The sequence below is a fragment of the Megalopta genalis genome, chromosome 4 (genome assembly GCF_051020955.1).
Source record: "Megalopta genalis isolate 19385.01 chromosome 4, iyMegGena1_principal, whole genome shotgun sequence".
Classification (NCBI taxonomy): domain Eukaryota; kingdom Metazoa; phylum Arthropoda; class Insecta; order Hymenoptera; family Halictidae; genus Megalopta; species Megalopta genalis.
In genome coordinates, this window is record NC_135016.1 from 9,966,305 (window position 1) to 9,990,967 (window position 24,663).

General features: G+C 46.2%; 1 long non-coding RNA gene across 1 annotated transcript; it reads left to right on the forward strand.

Moving 5' to 3' along the window:
• Positions 1-109: 109 nt before the first annotated feature.
• On the forward strand, positions 110-17,686 carry LOC117224917 (uncharacterized). Its single transcript, XR_004491370.2, has 2 exons — positions 110-2,869; positions 17,517-17,686. It is a non-coding gene; the product is annotated as an uncharacterized LOC117224917 (long non-coding RNA).
• Positions 17,687-24,663: the final 6,977 nt, after the last annotated feature.

The window sequence follows — 24,663 nt, forward strand, 5'->3', positions numbered from 1 at the left end:
TGGCTTCCGACGCGCAGGCCGCATCGCGCAAAATGGCCGCGGACCCGCGATCGCTGATTGGCGATGGCGGGGCGGGCGATTTGAGCGGCGGTTGGTGGTTCCAGCATAGCCCGGTGCGAGTAATTTTGATCGTGATTATACTAATTTCATAGTATGCCCCTTCTCAGTGGCTTTAAGCACTGGGCGAGTTCACACGAGCGGCCGGCACAGGGCGACTCTCGAGTATCCGTACTTGCGAAATCGAACGCGGCCCGTTCGATGGCTTGCGAAAGTGATCTCTCCGGTGCCGTCGAAAGTCCATCGTCAGTGCGGCGACATTGCCGGGGAACGTTCCTGAATAGTTTCTACGGTCGGGCCCGGCCGGTGCACGCGATAACAGTGTCATCGTTTCGCAAAGTTGCAATTAGAGGGGACCAATTTACATGTTACGTCTTCGTACGGCGTGTATGCGACGCGTCCACGGTTCGCGTACGCGCGGTGTAAACTCGCGGAATAATTTCAGCGGAGTATACTTCTTTTTCCACGAATAAGGGGTAAAGATGAGCACGGCGAGCGTGTGAAGCCGCCCCTGCTGTTGCTATTAACGTCAGCTATATTGAACCGTAATTGTCCCGTGTTGTTAGTGCGGCGTATTCACGGGCAAAAGGCCCCCGTTTTGCCTGCCCCTCCCTGCGCCCCTCGTCGTCCCGCCGTTCCGTTCCTCTAACATTTTCTATCCTCGTTCGTCTCTGGCTCGCCTCTCCCTCTTTCTCTCTCTCTCTCTTTCTCTCTTTCTCTCTTTCTCTCTCTCTCTCTTTTGTTCCTGTGCGCTCGTTACCTCTCTCCTCCCCGTGGGCAGCGAGCGGAGCATCGCCGCAACGGCGGCGGTGGGGGCTAAATTACCACAATTTTGTACTTTTTATACCGCGAGGGAAAAAAAGAGGATAATTTTTGGTGGAAACGCAACAATTTTATCGGCCGTTGTTATGTGAGATCAGTTGGTGTCTACTGCCGCTGCGCGTTACACCTGCCTGTCCCGTGTGCTCCGCTCTCGCTGACTTTGAATCGGCGGCGCGCGTTCCGTTTTGTCACCTCGACACCGCCGCAAGTGTTACCGAGTTCCTTTGAATCCCAACGGCAAGACGGACCATGTCCACGTCCGTCACCGTATCGATCAGCCTGCGCATTTATCCGGTCGCCATTTTGCCGACCTTGAGCACCGTTTCCTCGAACTCCGCGCTATAGATATCTCGGATCTCTCGCCCTTCCACGTAGCCCACAATGACAAGTGACATAATGATCGGTGTGCACCTGTGCCTGTCCGTGTGTTCTACCGATGTGCCGTCTACCAAGTGTCTCCGCAGTTCTGCTGGTTCGCCCAAATATGTGACCATTCGCAGAAGAAACGCGTACACGCCGATCAGCCGCCATTTTGGTGACCGTGTACCACGCTGTTCGCTGTTCGGAGTGAAGCAATCCTCGCTGAAATTGTGAATTATTGCCTTTTCGTCGTACCGCAGTCGTACGAACCTCGTGAAACTGCTTTCTGAACGGCATTCTGGTAACTATGACATTACTAAACGGTTGATAGAAGCGCCAGGAGACGTGTGTCGTCGACCACGATCTTTAAAATCCGGTGGTGTTGCTCCATTTATCTATTGCCTGCCTTCTAATTACTACGCCACTACCTTCCTCCACGGCCCGTTTTATGCCGCAGACAAATTCTTCTGCACCTCCGACATGCCTCGGGCACGGACATCACTGTCACGGGAGATTTATACCCGTTGGAAAGAACGGTGCCCGCGCGGGCGTAGCTTGCTGTTCACTTCGGTGCTTAAAAACCTTGTTCCTTTATTTCTGAGACAAAACGTCTCTCGGCCTAGTGAACCGAAAGCTGTTTGCTTTGACGGTGCATGGAACGCGACTGCCTCGAGAACGACTCGACGCGTCGCGTCGGAGCGTTCGCAAAACCGCGCGGGTTTCGCTAGAAACTGAAGGCGAGCGGTTTGGGATTCCGCGGTTTCTCGCTCGGCGAACGGAATTGCCGGAGCCGTCGGATCCTTATTGATGCCGGGGATATCTATCGCTCCCGGGCTTGCTGGACCAACGATGAAAAAGGGGGAGAAGGAGGCAATAAAACCGCAAGGGCGAAAAGGACGGAGGTAAATAACGGTGGAGGAGGCGTGGTTGGCGCGATGCGGCGCCCTCAAAGCACGATCGCCCCTCGAGGGTACACCTTTTAAGAGTTCGAGGTACGAGGACCGTCGAAACTGGGAGCCCCGGAGATAAGATCCTCCTAGTTATCGAACGGACTCCCGTTCACGATCGATGTACCAGAACCCGTCCACGGGTTTCGATGTTCCCGCAGGCGAGCCGTTCCTTCCACCTTTTGATTTCATTGTGCCGTTGAAACGTGGCCTTGGCCGGCCACAAGGACGCTTCTTTTATAAAATTGCCGGCCGAGCGTCGGCCGGCTTTTCTTCGAACTCCGCCATTGCGAAATGTTTCAGCCTGCCCGACGCGACGGTAGACATTCTTCCAGATCCTATCGGTCCGCATCTCGCGTATCTCGATTTTTAGCGTGGGCGAGGAACGTAGATTTCCGACGTCGATACCCAAAGCTGAAGGGGAAAGGACTAGCTCCGCCGGATCGTTGATGCGTTTCCTCGAAATCGGACGGAACGCTAGATAATTCTGGAGGAAACGGAGTATCTACGGACATAAGTCGTCTCCAGACATCTAAATGGCTACCTTCGTGCTAGACCGAGAGAGAGAGAGAGAGAGAGAGAGAGAGAGAGAGAGAGAGCCGCTAACGACAATACGATGACCCCGAAGCTGCGGAAACAAAGACCGGGTCGCAAGCATAGAGGAATACACAACGTTTCAGCCGGTAATTACAGCTTCTTCTGTATCTTGCGAGGCAGCCGCGGCAGATGCGGATAATGATAGCCTAAATGTACCGATGTGTCCCGCTTCAACGAGAACGCAGCCTGATCTCATCGATCACGATCCCTATTGCTCAATAACCGAAAACCATTGGTCCGAATCGGACAACGAAAGCCAGCCGGCCCCCGTGGAATTCTAGAGTTCCTAACGAAATTCGTTCCGACGTCTCTATTACACCGCGTACGCTATCTATATGCAGATGCGCGGCATGTTTTGTATGTCACGTTGAAACCGATCTTCACGGACTTTTTGCCGGCGGTACTTACAACTGTCTCTGTCCACGAGAGCGACGATCCGACGCTAGAGCAGGTCCTGACCCCGCCCCGCGACCCAACAGGCCTTTAATTACCAAAAATTTTACGAGCCGCGCGTCCAGTTCTGTCATTTGTTTGCTCAAGCACGCCGGAAGTTTCGGACTAATTGATTATCTGCTAATTTGTAACATCGCCTGCTTAGAAGCCGCCGAATGGTCGCCGTGATGGTCGCGGTGCGACGGCTACCGGCCGAGCATTCCGTCTCTTTCAACAGCGAGACCGCCACCGAGCCTCAATTTTCCACGTTTACCCGCGGAATTTCAGTTCACCGTTTTTCTCCCGTTGTCGTTCCCGTGTTTCCCACGTTTGCCTTTTTTCAAACTTTTTCTCCGCGGCGGGTTTAACGGCCGGCGCAAACAGCTGAAGTTTTCGCTCGCCGGCCCGGCAGACCGCGTTATAGACGTGTGGGTAATAGGTCCGCGTGAGAGCACAGAGGGTTAATGTTTACCCTGGTCTTGTCCGTGGATTGGATAATTGTATTAAACTTGATCACGATGGGGACAACGTAATTCGAGGTTGTTGAGTGTAATCTTGCCACGGTGCTCTAATCGCGACAAAACTGCGGACAGATCTGTACCTCGCGCTCGTGTAACGTTTCAATGTTGCGACTAGGTTGCGAGCTGGCCAGCTGGCCCGTTAACTACCAATCCTGCGATTCGAATTAACTTCGCTCCCGATGCTCTTGGTAATTTCACTTGGTCTGGAAGCGCGAAGACATTGCGTTCTGAGATTTTTAAGTCTTTTTTTTCGTCTGGTTCCGATCTGTTCGATGGATACGCTGCTTACAAATCATTCGCGATAATTGCATTTTTGGTGCGTGCGATGTAATAATGCATGTTTAACATAGTTTCCACGTTCTCTGCGAGATAAGACTAATCTTTGGTTCTGATCAACGAATACATTGCCTGCTACAAGAGAGTTTCCAAAGCTGCGATGTGTTAGAGTAAACGTAGAAGGCTTAGGAGCAGCAAACACGTACGTTTAAAATTGCTTTCACATGGATTCTCACGGAATCATTTATTCTTTACATATTTTCTGTAAAATGAGACTAGTTTTTCTTCTGTTCAGTTCAGTGCACGCGTAATCTGCTACAAGAGACTCGCAATGTTAGCATGAATTGCTTCTGCAATTTGTTACGGTAAATGTAGAAAGCTTAGGGATAGCAAAGATGTATGTCTGAAATCGCTTGCACGTGTATTCTTTCTAAATCACGTTGTCCCCAGGAGTTATCTGCAAAATGAGGCAAGTTCTACGACATATAAAACGATCATCAGTTGCATCTTTCCCCTCAGATCGTTGCAACAAAAACAACTCTGCTTAAAAGTAGCAGAGATGTATAATCGGAATTATCATCACGGAAAAGGGCTCATTTATGATTCTGGTTAGTGCAATAGCTACATCATTTCATACGTATTAGCACGGAGGACTTCTGCCTCCACCATAAGTGACTCCTCAACCCCCAGAATGCCACAATCAAGACAAGGTACTCGAGGGTAACAGAGACACGTGTTCGACAGTGTCCTCGAGCCTCCTTTCTGGCTGCGAGCAGTTTAGCGGGCACGTCGCCGGCTACCAGCAAGGATCCATCGTTCGGGAGTAGCAGAGCTACGTGTTAGAGATGTCGAGGGCCCGAAACGTGTCTCAGAGGTCCAGTTTCGAGGTCACAGCCGGCTGTGTTTCGCGGCGGAACGTGGCCGGGGCATCGGATCGCATAAGCCGGCTACATGGGCCAGGACCGCGTAATAACACGGCAGCACGAAACAAACCGACGAATTAGGTACTATCGGGTTCTGCGAAAGCGGTCGACAGACGGACGTATAGCTTGGACGGACGGATGGACGGACAGACAGCTAGCGCGAGGGCCCAGCGTGCCGAAGAACGAGGCACTGCGCCGCGGCGAACTGGCGCGGCGGTACGGGGAGGGGGATGGAGTTTGGGGGAAGGAAGGGAAGCCTCGAAAGGGCCTGGCCTCGTGCAATTACGGGGCCCCGGCAACCCCGACATTATCCCCAATTATCCGCGTGCGTTTTGAGGTTAGGTTTTCGGGGCCCCTTCGGGCCAGAGACGCGCGAGAGAGCCACCGCGAGGCACCGCGACCGAAACGTCCACGTAAAACCCGAAAGAAACGGGAGACAAAGAGCGTCGGGACGACGGGGAGCGTACAGGTACCGGGGCCGAGGGCTCCATTATGTGGCGTCTGGCGTCAGAAACGGATCGAGATCCGAGCACGTTTCGGTTTTCTTCTCGGTCTGTGTGCTTTCTCGCGGGACTCGAGACTCGAGACCGCAAGGCATGCGACCTATCCACCGTGAAGGGTTGCCGCAGCGCTGTTCCCGCGACCGCAGGTCGGCCTGGAGCAATCACGCTGCAAACGGGTCGATAAGTTAGCGAAAACCGTTAGGCACGAATTTTCGCCAGCGAACAGGACCCTGAGCAGCCTTAGCCCACTTCGGGCCCGGGAACATCGTTAGAGGTCATCAAGCTGCTTCTCATGGTCGTCGATCCCAGGTTGTCTGTCGAGATCATTTACTCTGCTTTATATATTGATGGCAAATCGTATGAACAACATCAATTTTGCAACTGTAACGTGCTGATGGGATATTCAATTAGGACATAGATTTAGGCTACATTCGGATTTGAAATTTCGTAGCGATAAACGTAGGACAACGTTCTCACTGAAGCCATCTTCTTCTCGCTGCTCCATACTTCTTGAAAACATCGTCGTTTATTGACTGATTCCCCTCTGCATCTTCTATTTGTATTCACTAATATGTATCTCACGCAATTTCTTTCATCGAGTGAAAGTGCTTCCAACTTTGTCAAAGATATTCTGAAAACTGCTCACCGATTTGATTCGCTTCTTATATCGCTGGTCAATCAGTTGAACAGCGATGATTTTGCAGTTAGCACATTGCGATGGGACATTTAATTAAGACATTAACGTGCTACATTCCGATCAGACACAGCGACAAAATCGCTTTTGTACATCGTCGCAAGAAACGAACCTGGTACATCCTACGAATACGTTCTGAACGTTGGGAAAGATCGCCGTTTAGTGTCTATTTCTCTCGGCATCTTCACCTTTGTACCTACTGATGAATATGTATCTCACACACTTTCATTAAGAACGTTCGGATTGCAAGCTAATGGGAATGGATTGTTCTGATAACAGCACGCATTACTTCAATCTTGTACAACGATCTGCGCGCGACTAAATCTGCCTGTTACAATGTATTCGGCTGTTCATTTGGCTCAAAAGATGGCGTTGTTGTCCTCTTTACAACAAAGGAAATCGTCCTTAAGTTTGCCAAAGACATCCAACACACTGACCCTCGATCCGTTGAGAAAACCGATCGACAATCGGTTCCGGACGGTTTCCGGTCCGGCAAGGATTCCACAATTCCGCGACACCTAATTAGAACGCATACCAACGCAAACCGCTCGCACACGCTACGCGTCAAGGAAGGCAGCTAAACTTCGCCGGTGTTCCGTGATCGACTTAAAGGAAACGTTGCGCCGGTGTCATGTGCAATTAGAAACACCCTTCGTGGTACGCGATACCTAATATTAGCTGATCCATCGAAGCGAAAGCGAAACCGAATAATATATTCATAACCGGCCGGCTGAAACAATCTAACCACGGTATAGTTTACCGTGCACCGACGGATACACCCCCGCTTTCCTTCTAAGGGCGTAGTTCTTCGCCGTATATGCTAACCTTTCACTGATCGTTTGCTGCGATCTAAAGCGGCTCCGGGAGGAAGGGCGAAGGAACGATAGCGGCGGTGAAAATAGGGCAGTTTCGAGGACTCGGGCGGACCTCGTGTGTCGGTTGGCGTGCTGGAAAAGATTTACAGTCTCCGCACCGGAAAGGATACCGAGAGGGCGGTTGGTGGAAGAATGGTTTCCGGCGGCAGCTTCTAGCCTTAGAGCCTACACCTACCTGGTCGATACGCGTGCCAGCCCGACAGCGATGTCTAGCCGACACAGACACGCTTCGGAACCTTCGGGACATCCACGTTCGGTTCTACTGGATGCATCATCTTCGCTGGAAATCATTTTCGGGGTCCTGCGGGTAGCTAAGCCTGGATGAGAACACTGAGAGCAGAAGTTTGCGCATTCTTCGTTCGCTAACAGCGCGATAATACCTTTACTTATTTGCCTTAAATGTCATAACCTTATTACCAAAACCTTATAAGGTTTTGATAAGGAATTGCCTAACTGATGCAGATTTGCAGATTACCATAGCCATGCTTGATCCAAAAAATGTTGAACTGGAAGACAAGTTTCTTGCTACAAAATTCGCTTGGCGATCGAAGGAAATTAACAACGTAATGTATGATGATCCAAAACGATGTTGCAAACGTTGTTCAAAGTGTAACAATGCAAAATACAATGCAAAATAATACATGAACGCATAAGCATTCTGCATGCGACGATTAACAGGTTGAGTCTCGCGTCAGCCACACGTGGGTGACACTAATGTTTGACCAAATTTTGAAATTCATTTTTATTGCATTGAATAAATTGAACGTTACTAGGATTTTTACAATACGCGAGAGTTAAAATAATATTTCCAGTAATCAATTCTAGCTTTCTGATTCCGGTTTCATTAATACAACAGACTTTGATGTTGTCGGAATTTGTGCAATTGTTTCTCCACACTTATTTTGCAATTATGCAAAGATTCCGAGACTCTTTCGTGGAAAACGCTTGAACAAGTCATATTATTGGAGCAAGTTTTATAATAAAAGCTTTACAAATTCCAAATAAATTCGGTCTTCTCACTTTCGTGAAGCAGTACATGCCAGTTAGTATTACTGCTTGATAGCGTTAAGAACGTTTTCTTCATAGAGCAAGCTGGCGTCGTCGGAAGCCGAGGAACTGCCACGACGCGTCGCAAGCCGATGCTTGCATCATTGCCTTATAATTTAACAGTTTTTATTTCTGTCTATGTTGAGCAACAAGGAAGCAAAAGAGCTTCCCCTGCTTCGGTGTCGCGAGGAGGCAGCGGCAAATGTCGGGTTCACCTCGGTTGCCACCTCTTTCGCGATCGTCTTTGAATCACGCGTCAGGCCATCGCGTGTTCGATTCGCGCACAGGTAATTCGTCATTGCTTTCGCGAGTTGCACCTCTTGAATACAATTTTCATAATGATATGCACGGTGGACACCGTGCACACACGCAGCCTGTTCCGTGGCTCCACCTGGCGCGCAGAACGAAATAAGCCCGGCAGCTGTCCAATCGACGTCCACCTTACTGATATTATGCGTGCCCGGACTCGGTACTCTTCGATTCGACGGTAACGAGCCCTCCCCGGACGCGCATTCTTTCGATCCGGTCTCTCCTACACGACGTTCGCATTATCATATCACTTTTTATGCTCGAAGTTACGGCCCTCGTTACGGAGTAGCAAAACTGGTTAGTTAGGGGACCGTATAGAGTAGTTTTCTTATGAAAAATTACGCCGCCCGGCGTGTCTCCCTCGCGGGAGACAAAAGGGACCGGTCGTTCCATTACAGTTTAAAGAAACACCGTTGCCCTAGGAAAATTGCCGTCGAGCTGAAACCTGCTCGATTTCTCACGTGAATTTCCGCATGCGGCGAGAGTCGCGGGACCGAGCGTCTCCACGCTCTGCGAGCCGGGGCTTGCTTCCCAGCCGCGTGTGTAGGCTTTCGAAATATCACGTTGCCCCGCTCTATAGTTCGGTGCCTATCAATCACTTGGCGCATGGTCCGGCAATAAGACTCCTCGAAGGAGGGAGCTATTATCCTGCCAGACTCTTGTGATGCACGACCTCCAAGCCCGACGCTGGACCTTAAGCTCCCGCCGAACGATCGCACGAAAATTCCGCAACCGAATGCGATCCGGCACCGACGGGCCCCTCGCCGGCCAAGGAAAACGTAATTCGCCCTTCCACAAATTCTGCAACGGTGGGTCCAGGGTTTCTGCGACCTCGAGTCGCCGAAGTCCGAGAGACGGAGCCTTGGAGTGCACCGTGACCCCCTGGCGATCCTGCCGAAAAATAAGGAAATCCAATCCGCCGCACACATTGCTCTTTGCTTTAGGGATGATCGCATGCAAAGCTCCGTGCCGTCGCAAAAATTTACAACGTTGTGCAATGTAGCGGGTCTTTCTTGTACAGGATACTACACCTTGCGATGCTGCAGAAAACTATAACCATTGTTCTCTGCTTATGCAATTATTTCACACGAAGTTCCCATTGTCACAATACTTCACAATGTTGCATGAAGCAGGAATGTTACATCGAGTCATCGAATTGTTTGACAAACCGGTCTGATTAACTCAACCGCTGGCTAGTCCGCAGGAAATTAATTATTATACATTGTTCTTCGCTTATGCAATTATCCGATATCCAAATATCTACCCTGCCGCAAGAGTTTGCAATGTTGCACCGCGGCATCAAGCTCAGAGTGCAGCTCCTGGAAGACGGATCGTTCCAATTAACCTTAACGCCGACGATCTGGAAGCTGTGCCTCTTAACAGGGCGACAGTTAGGAATAACTAATTAAAACAAGCGGAATTATATGAACATAAAAATGTAGCACCGTGAATAAATTAGCATCAAAGTAACCCAGCCACCGTCTACCAGGCCCGAGAGGGGAGAATTACGACTTTCGAGAGGCCAGGAAGCTGCGTGCCCGCGTTTTATCTCGGTCAGGCCGGTATAATGAAAAATCGGACAGTGAACATAAGTTATAAAGCCTTCCCGGACTCGTTCGCCTCTTGAATATTCATCGGTCGTCGCGCCGTCGCACAATGGCAGGATTGGAGGCATCTGGCAAGAAAAACAGGCCTGCCATTATCGAATAAAAGATCGCTGATATTGACACGAGTCGTCGGTCAATATCAGAGGGAAGACCCGATGGACAGATAGGGGATAGCCCTGGGATAGTTTGGAGTCGGCGAATAGGTTTACAATTAATAGTCGATTAATAACACTCTGTACGCATTTGTCTTCTGCTAGATGGGTGGATAAATCGAACACAGAACAGAACATAAAATTCTGTTTCGTAATCGATGAATAGATTGCAGAGTGTTGTGGAAAAGGAAAATTGCGTTAATTGCAAACCATTTGCTTACTTTTGTTCTCTTCGATAACCTCAATATGCTGGAAGATGCGTTCTTAATTGCTTCTAATTTTGTTACTGTTTAAAATTTCTATTACTTGCCTGTTTAAGTACACAGAATTCGCGGTTTATTAACGAGCAGACTTCGGATTTTATGCATTTACGAAGAAAACGGGTGGATGGAATTCAAAACAATCGGAATATTAACTAGTTAGCATCTTTGTCACGAGTATACTTGTTATGAAGGAATAGAAAACTCGTCGACGCCAGCTAATTGGTCAAGTCAAGTAAATAAATAACTAATTAATATGAATAGAATTAAAAATCGATACAGTTATTCCATTGCAACTTGATCCAATATTGTAACATGTGCACTTTTCAAAGAGATCGCGACAGCTAATTGGTTAAAAGAATTTCTGCATTTTCAATCCATTGAAATTATTAAAGGAAGAAGAAATGTTTGACTAATGCCTGTTGCAATTGATGGAGATAATATCTATCATCGTGGATCGAAATTGTCCGGGTTCTTCCTAGCAGAAGCTAATCAGATCATTGCCGGGATTAAGTGCGGCGTACCAGAGGAAGAGGATCCCGTTGCAACTGTGCAGCGGAATCTCTCGTTTCCTTTCGGAGTCCTATAAAATTCATGCCGCGTGTATGTCCCTCGTAATGAGACTAATGAAATTATCTCAGGCGCGAGAGGAGATTAACGTCGGAACGAAGTCGCGTTGCGTGATTCGTTGAATCCCCAGCGGTTGGGCTCAGCCTTCGCTGCATTCGCATTCGTGACAGCTCCGCGGGATGCGTGTGTATTCCACGGCAGAAAAATATTATCGGGAGAGATGTCTGCACGCGTTATGCGCGGAGAGTACCCGCGTGCAATACGCACGCCATTGTATCGTGTATGTATACATATGTACATATAATACATACAGCGAACTTTTCTTTCCCTGTGGACTTATGAATGCGTGGCTCACACGCGATTCCGCGGCTTGAGGAGTTCCATGACTTCCACCCAGCCGAAGTCTATTCAACATCGAGCCCCAACGGATAGAATGATTATTTTTTAAATCAAGACACGCTCCGATGACTTCTCTCGCTGCTGCCGTTATAAAATTTTGATCCATTAAAAACGTCGGCTATTCAGCTGAGCAATTTTCACGTCACACTCGCTACGCCGCTCTGCCAGGAAAAGGTCGAACTTAACTGGATTTCGTCGTTGCGAAAATTGTAAAAATGATTTTCTCGAGATTTCAATTTATTTTTATACTCTGAGGACGATTCGTGCAATATTTGAGACATCCCGTGTCTGCATTGTCGGAGAACACGGTGGTGGACGAACAATGCATTAATTATTTTATTAGTGCTTTATTATCGGCAAAAATTTCACTTATTTCGTGACATTTCATTGGTTAAGAGCTGTTCTGGACTCACTGTGAGCACTCTTTGTGAACGAAGTAAGCTTTCGCGGCGGCATAGCAATTTAACTACTTCGGAGATGAAAGATCGGCAGGTTTTTCCGTTTTCTCAGTGTTTAAGATGACGTGTGGGTTTAGTTCTTCGATCATTTCATTAGATATATATCTCCTTTTTTCTACAATTTTATTGAACACACATTATTCTAGACAGTGTATCTTTATGCGCTTATGATGCACACAAGTCCTTAAATTGTAAGAAGACGAGCACGTCAAGGGATATCCTGATCCATATCAGAAAAGTTTTCTCCCTCCAGATTTCTTTAAAACTGATGAATGAATGAAAATAAGGGATCTCACAAAGACCCAAAGTTCGTTAATAACAATTACAACACAAAAGCTTTGAAACGAATCACATGAACAGCACAGAAGCCAATCGGTGTAAGTCCATTAACTCTAAAATTGAGATAAATAAGGATTTTACAATATAGCAAAGCACAACTGAAGAGAAAAGAAAGAAAAATGTCAATGTTTCTCCAGAAACAACAATTCCCTTTGAACAATTCCGTTTACCCGTTCCATGGTCAAGATAAATGCTGCTATCTATTGCTTATTTATGAAAAAATCGACTAAATCGAATCATCGACCGAAAAATAATTCATTTTCAAAGAAAAATGGACTTACATCGATTAGCTTTTGAACCGTTCGTATCATCTTCGGTACTTCTAGCGTTAATTGCAGATTGTACATTCAGACATCGACGACGTCTAAGAGCACCTTTCCAAAAAAGTGTTTCCAGGCGTTGCGAAACAGTTATCGACGCATCAGACCCGATTTCCGATCGAAGTTCGACGTTCCTAGACGCGTCCCGATAGGTATCGAGAGATTCGCGTCGGAAGATCTACGCAGCTGAATGGGATTCTCGCGTTTCTCGACTGCACCGCGGCATTCGGGGTGGGTGTAATCGCTTACGAAATGACATGCAAATGCAGCCGGCATCCAAGGCGAGTCTGGTTTTTCAGGGCGTTACCCTCGGAAATTCTGGTCGGTTGGTTGGTCGATGGCGAACGTTGAGGGCGGCGCATCTGTCGGCGGAAGATTTATATCCCGGGGCCGAGGTTCCGTCCACAGACTTGCCCGTTGCAGCGTTACCTGCGATAGGCACGCCACATGAACGTTGCCCTACCTTGTTGCTGATTTCGAGTTCGCAACTTCTTCGCTGCGAGAATTCGAATCTCGGATCTACACGTACGAGCCTTCCGCGAAACCAGAAATCTTCTGAAAGAAAAATGAAAAAAAAACCGGCGACGATTTTTTACGTCCTCTCGCGTGATTCTGGCACGCGTTGCTCTTTGGAACATTCTTTTCTATCTTTTTTCTCGGATTTTGAGGATGCTTTATCGTGCGGTGGACGCCGAGAATTATGGGGGATGACAGTAATGGTATCGACGAAGGGATGAAATTTATCTACCGGCCTGATAGAATACCAGCGGCAATAATCAGCTACCTTCACGGCCGTGACGGCGAGGTTACCGAGGCCCAGACTCAAAATGGAGGACTCCGGCCGGGACGGCGAGAAAACGATGCGCTGCGGCGCGATTATACTCGGCTGCGAGGGCCGTCCGGTCTATCAAAACCCGCTCGGCCATACATCAATGCCATCTATACGTATAATTTCGATGTCGACTGCCGGCTCGTTTTATTTGCTGCGTGCAACACCGAGAGACCCGTAGGTACTACGCAGGCCGCGGTTCCAGGCCGGTCTCGATCGGGCCCCGCCGCGTGCATTCAGCGATCGCGATTTGATTGAACGACGACGCGTCGCCTAACGTTCTCCCGAGGACTCCGCGCGTGCGAACATCGAACAAAACAGACGCGTACGAGAAAATTGAAAAAAAAACGCCGTGAAAAACGAGCGTCTCATCGTGATGGATGAAACGGGGACGATCGAAGGGCTCCGACGATCAATTTTTCACGGAAACAATCGATTTTAGCGGAGCGACCGCGTCGCTTAAACGCGATTAACAATGTCGTCTTTGGTTATCGTCGTTTCCGCCGGTTGGCCAACGTTCGCGCACGATAAATCATTAAGCTAACGTATTAAGATGCTAAAGAAGACGCACGGCGGTATTGGCAGTTAAATGACACGGTATTATCCGAAGGCAATAAATGTCACAATGCAATGTAATGACTCTGTAATTTTGGTCACTTAGCGGACGCTGCAGCGGCGGCGGCCGCGGAGACGCGCCGCGTTGTCGATCTTCATTTGCTTGCGTGGTAACAGGTTGCGCAGATAACGCGCGCGATATTTATTGCGTTTTCCACGCGAGACGGCTAGGATATCTAGGATATCGTAAATTTTCGCGAGCCGAGTCCGCGCACGCTCGACCACGGCCAAGCCCCTCGGATCCTCTTTTGTTGCATGCCTGCACGCTTTTTTCGCCGGGCCGCTTTCTGGAGCTGACACTTGGGAATTAACAGATCGCTCGGCGGCAATTAAACCCCCCCCCCCTCCCCTCCTCCTCACCCTCCGAAGTCTAACTCTCGCCCGTTGCGCTGGTTCCCATGGTTGCACTATGCGTCCCGGCTGGCGAACGCGATAAAGAGGCGAAAAAAGGGCCACGAGGATTCGGCAGACAGACATCATCGACAACCCCGGTGCGCACGGGGTACTGCGGCCAGAGAGAGGATCTCTGGTTAAGCTCCTCGGGGTCGTGAGACCAGCGAGAAAAAAGGCCGCCAGAAAAGAAACAGCAGACCAGAAAAGATGCTGCGCCGTCGCGCAGCCCGATATTTACGAGAAGGGTTGGGTTCTGCGAGCTTCAACCGCGGGACGTAATTGCACCGCCTGGCTACCCTGATTTATTGGGTTATTACGGATCCTGCGTAAGAAAATTTCGAGCCGCGTGCTGTATGGATTTCTTCCTCCGCGCCGGTCAACATGGCGGCGCCGCCTCGCCGGAATCTCTCGCACGTCCATCGCGATTTTCTGATTGGAATAAGAATTGTCTTCGACGTTGATCGAGGATCACCTTGATCCATATTTGAGCAAAATGAACTAATAGGGACAAATATCAAGTTTCATGTTTGCATATATTTTAAACAGGTCAAACAATTATAGAATATCACTGTATCATTGTTTTACATCAGATGTGCTCGGACCTTCAACGATTGATGTAACGCATACGTCAAATTTTAAGTTTTCGTAATTTATTTATATATACGTTTTAATAAGTTAAATCGAAGATAGAATATTATTGTTGATTGTCTTAGATGTTACTGCTTTACATAATCTTCGTCAATCGACATAGTACATGATGAGGACGTTTATTATCAAATATTCGACATGGTAATTTGGTCACCAGGTCAAAGCAGTTTGAGATACGATACAGAAATGTTGGAACCAAGTGTCCACAGTGTAATAACCAACTGCAGTGACAATTGAAAGCAAACTGAAGAGAACAATCCACAGAGACGTTGAAAATCAGCAATGGAGAAATGGCGGTCTTTTGCAAAACACAAAAATTTTCAGCGAAAATTGTGCCCGGACGTGTTCGTACGAAATGAAGAAAATAGATATGCAGGTGGAAGGAGACGAAGAGAAATGGCGCCCCGAGCCACCATCACGCGAATACGCATTTTTGCTAGAAACGAGAACCGTCTCCACTACAAGCGTTTCGCGAATTTGATAGTATCGATCGCGTAAACGTTTTCGAAGCGACCATAGCAGGGTTCCCGGGGAAGAGTGACAGCCAATATTTTGCGAAATACGTTTGGAATACGTAAATTGGCGTTTGAGTGACAGCCTGCGTACCGCGTCAGACGGACTCGCCATTGAAACGGCGGAATTCTAATAATTCTTTCGTTCTTAAACAACTGGAAAGCATCCGCCATTACTATAATTGTATATACGGTATACAGTCGTTTGCCTTGTGGCCCACATGAGTCAGGACACGTCTTCTCTCCAATTTCCCATCGGTCGTTCAGGATATACATATATTCCAAATGGAAGTCCCTGCATTTCTACAAATGCTAGTCATTCGATGGCTAATTACGCGTCTTCGAAATCTCTTGGCGCATTCGGTGAAAATTTTGCGAGAAATTTCTGCGAGATGCGTCCCTCCGGGGGTACACTGACGGTTGAACCCCACCGAGTGCGGTTTTCGAGTACATGATTGCGTTTGTAAAGTCTGGCTGTGTCACAGATATCATAGACATCCGGAATCATTGTCAGAAAACTAGAAATCTCGACGAATTGGTTTTGATTTACACAAAACTGAACGTTCGAGACTTTGAGGAAAATAATTCTTTCTATTCTGCATTGTCCGCTGTACAGCGCAGATTGTGCAAATAATATTTGCACTCGAGGAGTCCTTTTCAACATACTTTTATTGTTGAAACTGTTTCAGTTCCTCTTTATTAAAAGGATTATCAAAGCTGCAAAGAGATTTATGTAATTTACGATTACTATATAATATTATGTCTACTTAGAATGGATAAAAGAACAGTGCACATAAAATTAATACCAAGATCTTATTCATGAATACGATCAATGCAACCAATGCCTGTTCAATGCAACCAATTGATGAATGAGGCAAAATACACTTCCCAAACAAATTAAAATCGAAGCGAGTAAACGTAGGAAAAACACATTGACACTATACATACTTATAATAAAATAATTGATTTATCGAACGTTTCAAACTAGAATTAGATAGGTCGCCTAGTTCCTTTAGCTATCTTTGCCTAAACAAAAGTGTCCCATTCATGGCAGTTCTCCCCAATTGCTCGTGCTAAAATGTAACAGTTCGTAGCCACCGATGGTAAGCTTATCGAGTTCGGAATAAACGCTAGATCGATCGATTGATCTGTAAATCGCGTAGTCGGAGGCCAAGGAGGCGCGACAACACCGATTTTTCCTGATCGAACGTCGATCCGCCATCGGAATGTCCCGGGAGTCAGGAAGGAGGTAAACCAACTTCATTCCGGGCCATGTTAGACGTGCCCCCGGCATTTTGGCGTTAGGCGATAAATCTCGGAGCGAGAGGGGGCCCCCGAAGGGTCGGGGCCCGCGCAAAAGGAAAAAGTAGGATGCGAAAACGAGGGAATGCGCTCTGCCAATAGATTTACGAGCCTATCCATCTTCGTAGCGCGCGGACCGGCTCGCAACCGAGGCACATGCTCGCGCGGAAAGCGGCTCGGTGTGTGAGTACGCGGCACGTATACAAATGTACCTACGATTCCAGAAGAACGGCTCGTTATTATAAGCCAGCAGGCGTAATTGTTTCCAAGGAACCGACATGGCGAGGACCTTGCCTGGGAACAGCCGAAGTGTCGGCGGCCGTCTACAGGACGTTCCATCGATAGTGCCGTCAGTCACGACCACCTCGAGCGATTCTAATCGCGGAGGAGCCCCGCGATAGTTCAGTTCTACGGTCGGCGGAGGCGCACCGCATGGGCCTCGCGCATAGAAATGGCGCGGGAACGGGTTCTCCCGCGGGCGTGCAACCTGGCAAGCGTGTCCCGGGACGCAAGATCGAGATTAGATTATTTATAATTCCTCCGTGCAGGCTTGATAATCCAACGGTAAAATATGGAATTGAAAATTAGAAGCGGCTTTTGGTCCCTGCGCGCGTGAAAGTCGCGTGCACGCGCGCTACGCCGCGCCGCGGAGCCCGCTGCTGCCTGCCGTTCAGCCCGAGATCATGCTCTGTGGTTATGCCGGACGGAATTGCACCGTTAGATATTTATTGATGCTTGTTCTGTTTTAGGGGCTCGTCGCCATCAACCGTTCCTCGGCCCTCGACTACGCGACGGACGGAGGCCTTGACCTGATCCAGCGAAGGTGAATCAAGAGGACAGCCAACGAATTCCAAGTTTGAGTCACTTATATAGATGTTATTCGTCTGCACCGTGACAATAAAGTTGTTGATCTTCTTCACGCCAATTGTATCGTCAATACTTGATTTTCTTCGTCGAGGTCTCCCAAGTCTGATCCCAGTGAATATTTTTACATGATTGCTAGAAGACAAGAGGCTAGGGAAGTTTAACTCCTTAAGGGTGGAACCTCGAGTAAGCCGTTAAAATAAGGATGATTTTCGGCAATTTTTTTACAACGTGGAACTTTGATGACGATTTTCGGCACTTTCTCTGTATATTCTTTGACATTTCAAGGTACATTAATTTTGTTTTCCTTACATTTTATCGACGTTTACTGAAATAATAAATCTTTTTCTCCACGAACCTCCCGGTCGACAGAGTTCTTAGCAGTCTTTTTCTTTCGGTCTAGAACAAAAAATAAAACGGAGCTTTTTTCATAATAAAACGTCATATGATCCTAACCCCTGTTTAAAACAAAAAATGCAGGAAGAATGATAATATACGGCACTAAGAACAAAGGAGTGATTTTTATTGAAGTACAAATTTTACGTAATTGTCATACGTATTGTCATAGTCATTGCATTTTTTCAAACAATAAAATGTAACGTGAAAAAATTTATGTACCTTGAGATGTCAAAAAATAAAGTGGAATGTGCGGAAAAGTTTTATCATTTTTTTACGCCAGAGAAAATTGCGAAAAATTATAACTACTTAATTTAACGAATTCGTTTCAGGCTTCCTCTTGAGTGACTAGAAAACCATTTAATGAGAGAAAAAAAGAACGATTGGCAATTGTAGCCCTCGCGTGTGATAACGAGTGTTCTGTAAACATTGCAGCAATAATTCCGAAGTATTTAGGTATGTCGTAGTAGGTACTCGATAACCAGCCCCGATGAGGCTATCAGCTATACGTGCGGGTCATTAGAATAATTACACCGAAAGAACGTCGCTTATAAAATTATTTTCGCGGAATTACACGGATCGCGTCAGCAGACTTCAGCGACGATGTGCGAATTGTTAAAATACATTTTCAATTGCTTTAAATTATTGGCGAGGTGTCTTGTAGTTTTTTTTAACACGTTTCAAGAAGTTTATGCTCCTTCTAGGTTTTGTCGTTATTAAATTGTGCATGCACATGCAGCATCCATTAACTTATTTGGTTATTATCCCATTTACAGTATACAATAATTTATATTATCCCAATTATTTAGTTGTAACATCATTTATACGTTACGTATCGTATAATTTATTTACTTGATTTTACTTATCATGACATAGCTCGATTAATATAACATACCTCATTTAGACGTCGTAAATAGTTAACTTATTTGTTACACATAACATAACTTATTTAGTCGTAACCTCAGAGATAAGTTAAAAACGGGATCTGTTAAATTTCTGAACCGTTATAACTAAATGGTGGATTTCTATGTAAAATAAAAATTGTCTGCGTTAATTGGAAAGCAGTAGAAATCAATCAGAAAGTTGTTTCTTCTTGTAACAATTTTTATAGAATGAAAATTATATATGAACGTCTTTAAAATCTTTCAATCTTGCAGCTACTGAAAATTTTACCTACTCGATTTTTTCATAAATGAAATATAACCCGCAGTCTACTTATAACAGGATTGTCGGACTAATTGAATGATCCAATCGAGACAGACATTTCTAAATTCCAAAAACAGAATCAAAAGTTAGACTGACATATGAACGTAACTATGATCGTTTAACGCACAAAGTTCATGAAATGACCCGATACTTTCGGGACACCGTGTAGAGGTCTGACAGTGACCTGAACGGGGTCCGTGGGCCGTGGGTGGTGTGGTATCTTATGGGTGAGGACGGCTCAGCCAATGGGAATGGAACGTGGGTGGTTGTAGTGGCCCGAGTTTTCACAACCGGCTTACCTTTGCGTGGGTGTAGGTTGCACGGCTTGCAGGATGCACCATCTTTCAAAATGGTGGCCGTGCCCCCTCGAGTCTTCGTGTTTCTTTCCATCTGATATGGCCGTCGTTTCTGAAATTCGCGACGCTACGAAATACGAACCGTACGCAACAACATTTCCTCGCAGCGATATGGGACGAGCGTGACACACAGGAATCGCTTCCAAGAAGCAACATCGTACCAAGGCTCGCGTCTCTCGTTCGCGAAACGAGGTCTGCGCTCGCGACGATAAAAAAAAAAGAAGAATCCAGCCGACCGCATAAATGCAACCGAACAGAGCCGGGTATCGTTTCAAGGAAACGCGACGGCCGTTGTTACACCGGCATCGATTATTGATTTTTCTACGGGGAAGTGAAAATTACAACTGGCGACGCGAGCCGTCGCGTATGGTAATGGGATTGGCATGTAACAACAGTTACGGGCGTGTAGAGTGCACACGATCGATCATATTGTTCCCATCTGCGCCACGGAAAACGCGCGCCTCGCGGGACCAGGGGGAAAACACTGATCTTGTCTCTATAAAAACAAACCGACCGTATCTGCGCCAGCACCGCGTGGCTCAAGTTGATCAAAAAATTACATTACGCGACCATTTACATACTCACTCCGTGTACCGCAATTTTTTTGCTGTATACATTAAAACAGCCGGACTGGCTCTCCTATCACGGGTTTAATTTGCGTCTCCGTATTAACGAGTGCAAATAAATTAAACAAGCCGCGCTCGGAGCTTCTACATCTATAATAAATATTGCCTTTAAACCGACGGCCATTTTTTTTCAGAGTTTGTTGCCTGTTCACCGACAATTCGTATTAGGGATGAGCAAAATTATACACTTTATTCGAACAGGTTGTTTCATACTTTTTATCAATTGTTAAATAGAACAGCGAGGAATTAATGATGGATCGATGTACACCACAATAGCGTGCAGAAATGGCGACTGTTTTCGCTGAAACATAGAATACATAAATTCTGACGTTCATGAATTAGCGTCGCGTTGACAAAATGCTATTACGTATGTGCTTTTATTATGCATGATATGGAGTCTTTTGCGTTATAACCCTAAGAGCAAATGAGTTCGACAAACGACTGTGGTACGATGAGTTTCTGAGGGAAATTGTAATAAATACTATGTTTATCAAATGCGTATGCAGTAATTTCTCTCTAATTCGCGCTCAGATAGCGCACAAAAATGGACAATTTGAGAAAAGGAGATACGATTGCTCGAGCCTTGCGTCTCGGTTTTTGTACTTGTTGACAAACGGTAACTATAAAAGCGAGCCGCAAGCCTCGAATAATCGAATCTCCTCTTCCCAAATTGTCCATTTTTGTGCGCAATCTGAGCGCGAATTAGGGAAAAATTACTGTAGTGTTGAAACACAGTTCAAAGCTCTGTCTCTCTTTGGACAACTTAAAAAACAGGGAGAATAGTCGGATTTTTACCTAGGTGAACGGATTATTATTATTATTAGGATTTTCGGCTGCGGGAATAAATGTACGCGTTGCCTGAAATCTTAGATCAAACATTCGGATCGTCTTAGGTGGGTGCGTTTTCTGTAACCGCGCGGCCTAATCGATTATACAGAATGCCTGGAAAAACGACTAAATCGTCGGAGGGATGGTGATTCAAGTGAATAAGTAGACCTCGGTAATTAAATGAGATCATCCCGGACGAGCGTCGTTGCGTGGCCACCCCGCAGCAAAATACTCCGTTCGGTTCGGAACTGGTTTCCAGGAATTTTTTTCGGTTATTAATTGTAGCTTATACGTATCACAGGTAGGCAAAGAAATGGGCCTCGGAATAGATAGATAGATTCGCTATCTAGTGCGATCATGATGTAATAGGTACGCGGTGCAGTGTGTAATGGGCGTGCCAAGATTAAAACCGGATCGCCGCCATGCCAGGTTTGCGGCCTAAATTTTTTGCCGACTGATCATCGCGTTTTCCGCAACTCCACCGTTACATTAATACAGCCGGAAGCGTATCGGCAAGAAAAATATCGATATAGGGTATAAACACACTACGAACCTGATTGCTCGATTGTTGTCGGCTACGGGAAACAATCGTCTTTCATTTTGGTGCATAAAACTGTTTCCAAACGAGCATTCTGAACTGCAGAATTTATTTATTATATTCGTAGAATTTGTTCGAAATATTGTTCGAATAAGATTTTATTCGAATAACAGTTTATTCGATGAATTTATTTAATTTATTATGCGAATCAAATTTTATTCCAAGAACTCATTCGAAACATTATTCGGATGAAATTTTATTTGACACATTTGTCGAATCAAATTTTATTTGACAAATTTATTCACAGAATATATTCGAAACATATTCGAAGACAAATTATTCGTTATTAGGAATAACTCTTTAGTTTGTACATTTATTTAGATCCAACGTTATTTATTATTTAAAGGAGCTCAAGTAGTACAGTCGACCCTCTTACATCATCAATGACTGCTTTACTTAATCTTACTCATCTTTATCAGAATCATCAACTATCCGAACTCCATCAACTGTATTACGTTCTCCTTCTCCATAATTAACCAGTTAGCTATTTTTAACGAGTACACTCGTATACTCAGAAACATCTGGTCAAGAAAGATATATACTTTGATATTCTTTATTAAATTATATATTTTACTAAAGCGTTGAATTTAAAGAAAATATAAACAACATCAAACATATATACAGTATAATTACAGCAACTTACACACTTTTCAAGAAGATTGCAACAGCTTACTCGTTAAATAACAATTTTTAAATTGTTCAATGAGTTTCCTGTGGTCAGCATAGTTTCCATTGAGGTCAGCTTTCAGGGCTATCTAGAGCAGCCGGCTCTCTCCTATCCGAACTGAGAGTTCCACCGAAACAAAGTCTGCAACGAGATGCTCGATTCTTGTCGGGGATCCGAGGGTTTGGTAACCGCCGTGCCAGCGGAGAGTCACGAAAATTTTTCCACGGGGCAACGTGCTAGAAGCACAGTTAGCGAGGACTAGGAAGAGAGGATCGAGGAGTCCCCGACACGACTGTGCCGGCGCTCGGATTACAGTGGGTTAGACCAGCGCTAGATTATCTCAGTGACGGTAAGTATAGGTTGGATCGGCAACTCTAGCCCATCTTGCGGCCATACCAGGAGCATTGCTTCCCCGAACACGTAAGAGTCCCGCACAGTGTTCCCGGGGCACGGCGAGCCACGCGATAATTCATGGAACTTTATGCGCACCTCGTGTAATGCCAGTTCCTGGGCCCTTTTTTCGGCCGTCGTGACGCGCGCTGCCCGATGCTGCACGAGCCCGTAGATTCGCATGAACGATGCTCCTCAAGGTGAACCGCCGTTGAAAATCCAGCCGAGGCGAAAGAATATAGGATAGATGCACGGGCTGCGACCGCTTTAAGGGTTTATATGAATATCGACGGAAATATTACTGTAGTCTTTTGTGTTCCATACGAAATGTGCAAGTTTTAATAGATCATTTAATACTTTCAGTTTTGATATCTAACTTGCGATCGGGTGACGAAATCATTAAAGAATTATTTCGGTACAAATATAATAAAGTACGCACTTTTTACCCTTTGTGGGCACTTGTTGGCCAGTTCTGGTAGTGCTTAGTACCATTTCTGGCCACCTCAAAAACATATGATGACATACAGTGATGATGTAAAAAGCTAGTTTTATTTTACTTATTTCTAAACAATTTTCTATCGTCTTGCGCTTTTATGTTTTTCTTGTTTCTTTCATTCTTCGTATTTTCCTTTTCTCTCAATCTCTCTTGTTTTATCCTTCATGTTGTTCATTTTACTTGCTTTGCATTTTCTTCTTCCACTAATTTTTTCTTAAAGTTCTATTCAGATTGTACGTATCGTAATTCTACACGTTTCGTACATTTAGCACGATCTTTACGACTATCCTGAAAAAAAAACGAATACAGTCCCACAGGTTCTCTACTAAGAATACTTTGTCATGCAGAAAACATGGGTTTTCCCTTAATTGCACGTACGCGTCTGAAACAATGTAGTTAATATTTGCTAGTTTACAAGTTCAGCCGAAGGAAACATGAATAATAATACAGATGGCCAGAAACGGTGCACCGGCCACAACCGGCACATCAACCCTATCGCGGCTGCACGACTGCATCGACCATAACGCCGTGATATCGTGTAATAGAATAACTCTGTACGCCGGGGCCATGCTTTTCTCTTCCCACTAGTCGGATATATTCGTAGCAGTGTTTAACAGCGCGTTATATTTTCAGTACATTAACCGCTCCGGTCGTATAATTAGCCACTGACAGAAACGCAAATGCTCTGTGATTGAATGATTAACGCCGCCAGTTAAGAGATTAGATCGATCAGGTTAATCTCTCGTCGCGCGGACCGTTTTCAAGAGTCGACAACTGTCTAGGGTTCTGTTACCAGTTGACGGAATCAGCGTAGGCACGGCGCCGCCGCGTTAACTGCCTTTTTCTTTTTCTCCCTTTTCTCTCCCCCTCCCCACACCCTCTCTATCCCAGCATTCCGAAGTTACTAAATTCGACTACAATTAACGCCGCCAGCAAATTGCTACCGACGATCGCGGAGATAACCTAATTACTACATAATATCAGGCAGAGTTGTTGTTACGATGTGCCGTAAAGAAGGGGGAGTTTAACTACAGTCGAGGCTTTAGCGCGGCGCCGCGCGACGCCGAGATAATTTTTCCAATGATTACGGGCGCGTGCAATATTTCCATTAATTGTCAATTTAGTTGTCGGCGCCTGATGGACGTGCCCGGGAATATACGCCGACAGCCGTACGAGGAATAATTAACAATAAATTATCCGTGGGAGCTATCATTACGGTAGCTAATCGTGACAAATTGACCGTTATATTATTAAGTAGCTCGTGGACGTTAATTGCGTGCCCCGTGTGAATCGTTCCAACGAGATCGAGCGGATAGTCGCCAGCGGATATTTAAGACGCGAACCGATCGCTCGGGAAAGCAACAAGTTGGCTCGCCGAAAATCGAAATGTATGCGTCGCTGCGACCGTGGACGCGATTTTGGTTCCGTTCCAACCCTTTGTCTCGAATAACCCTTCGCCTCAACTTTCG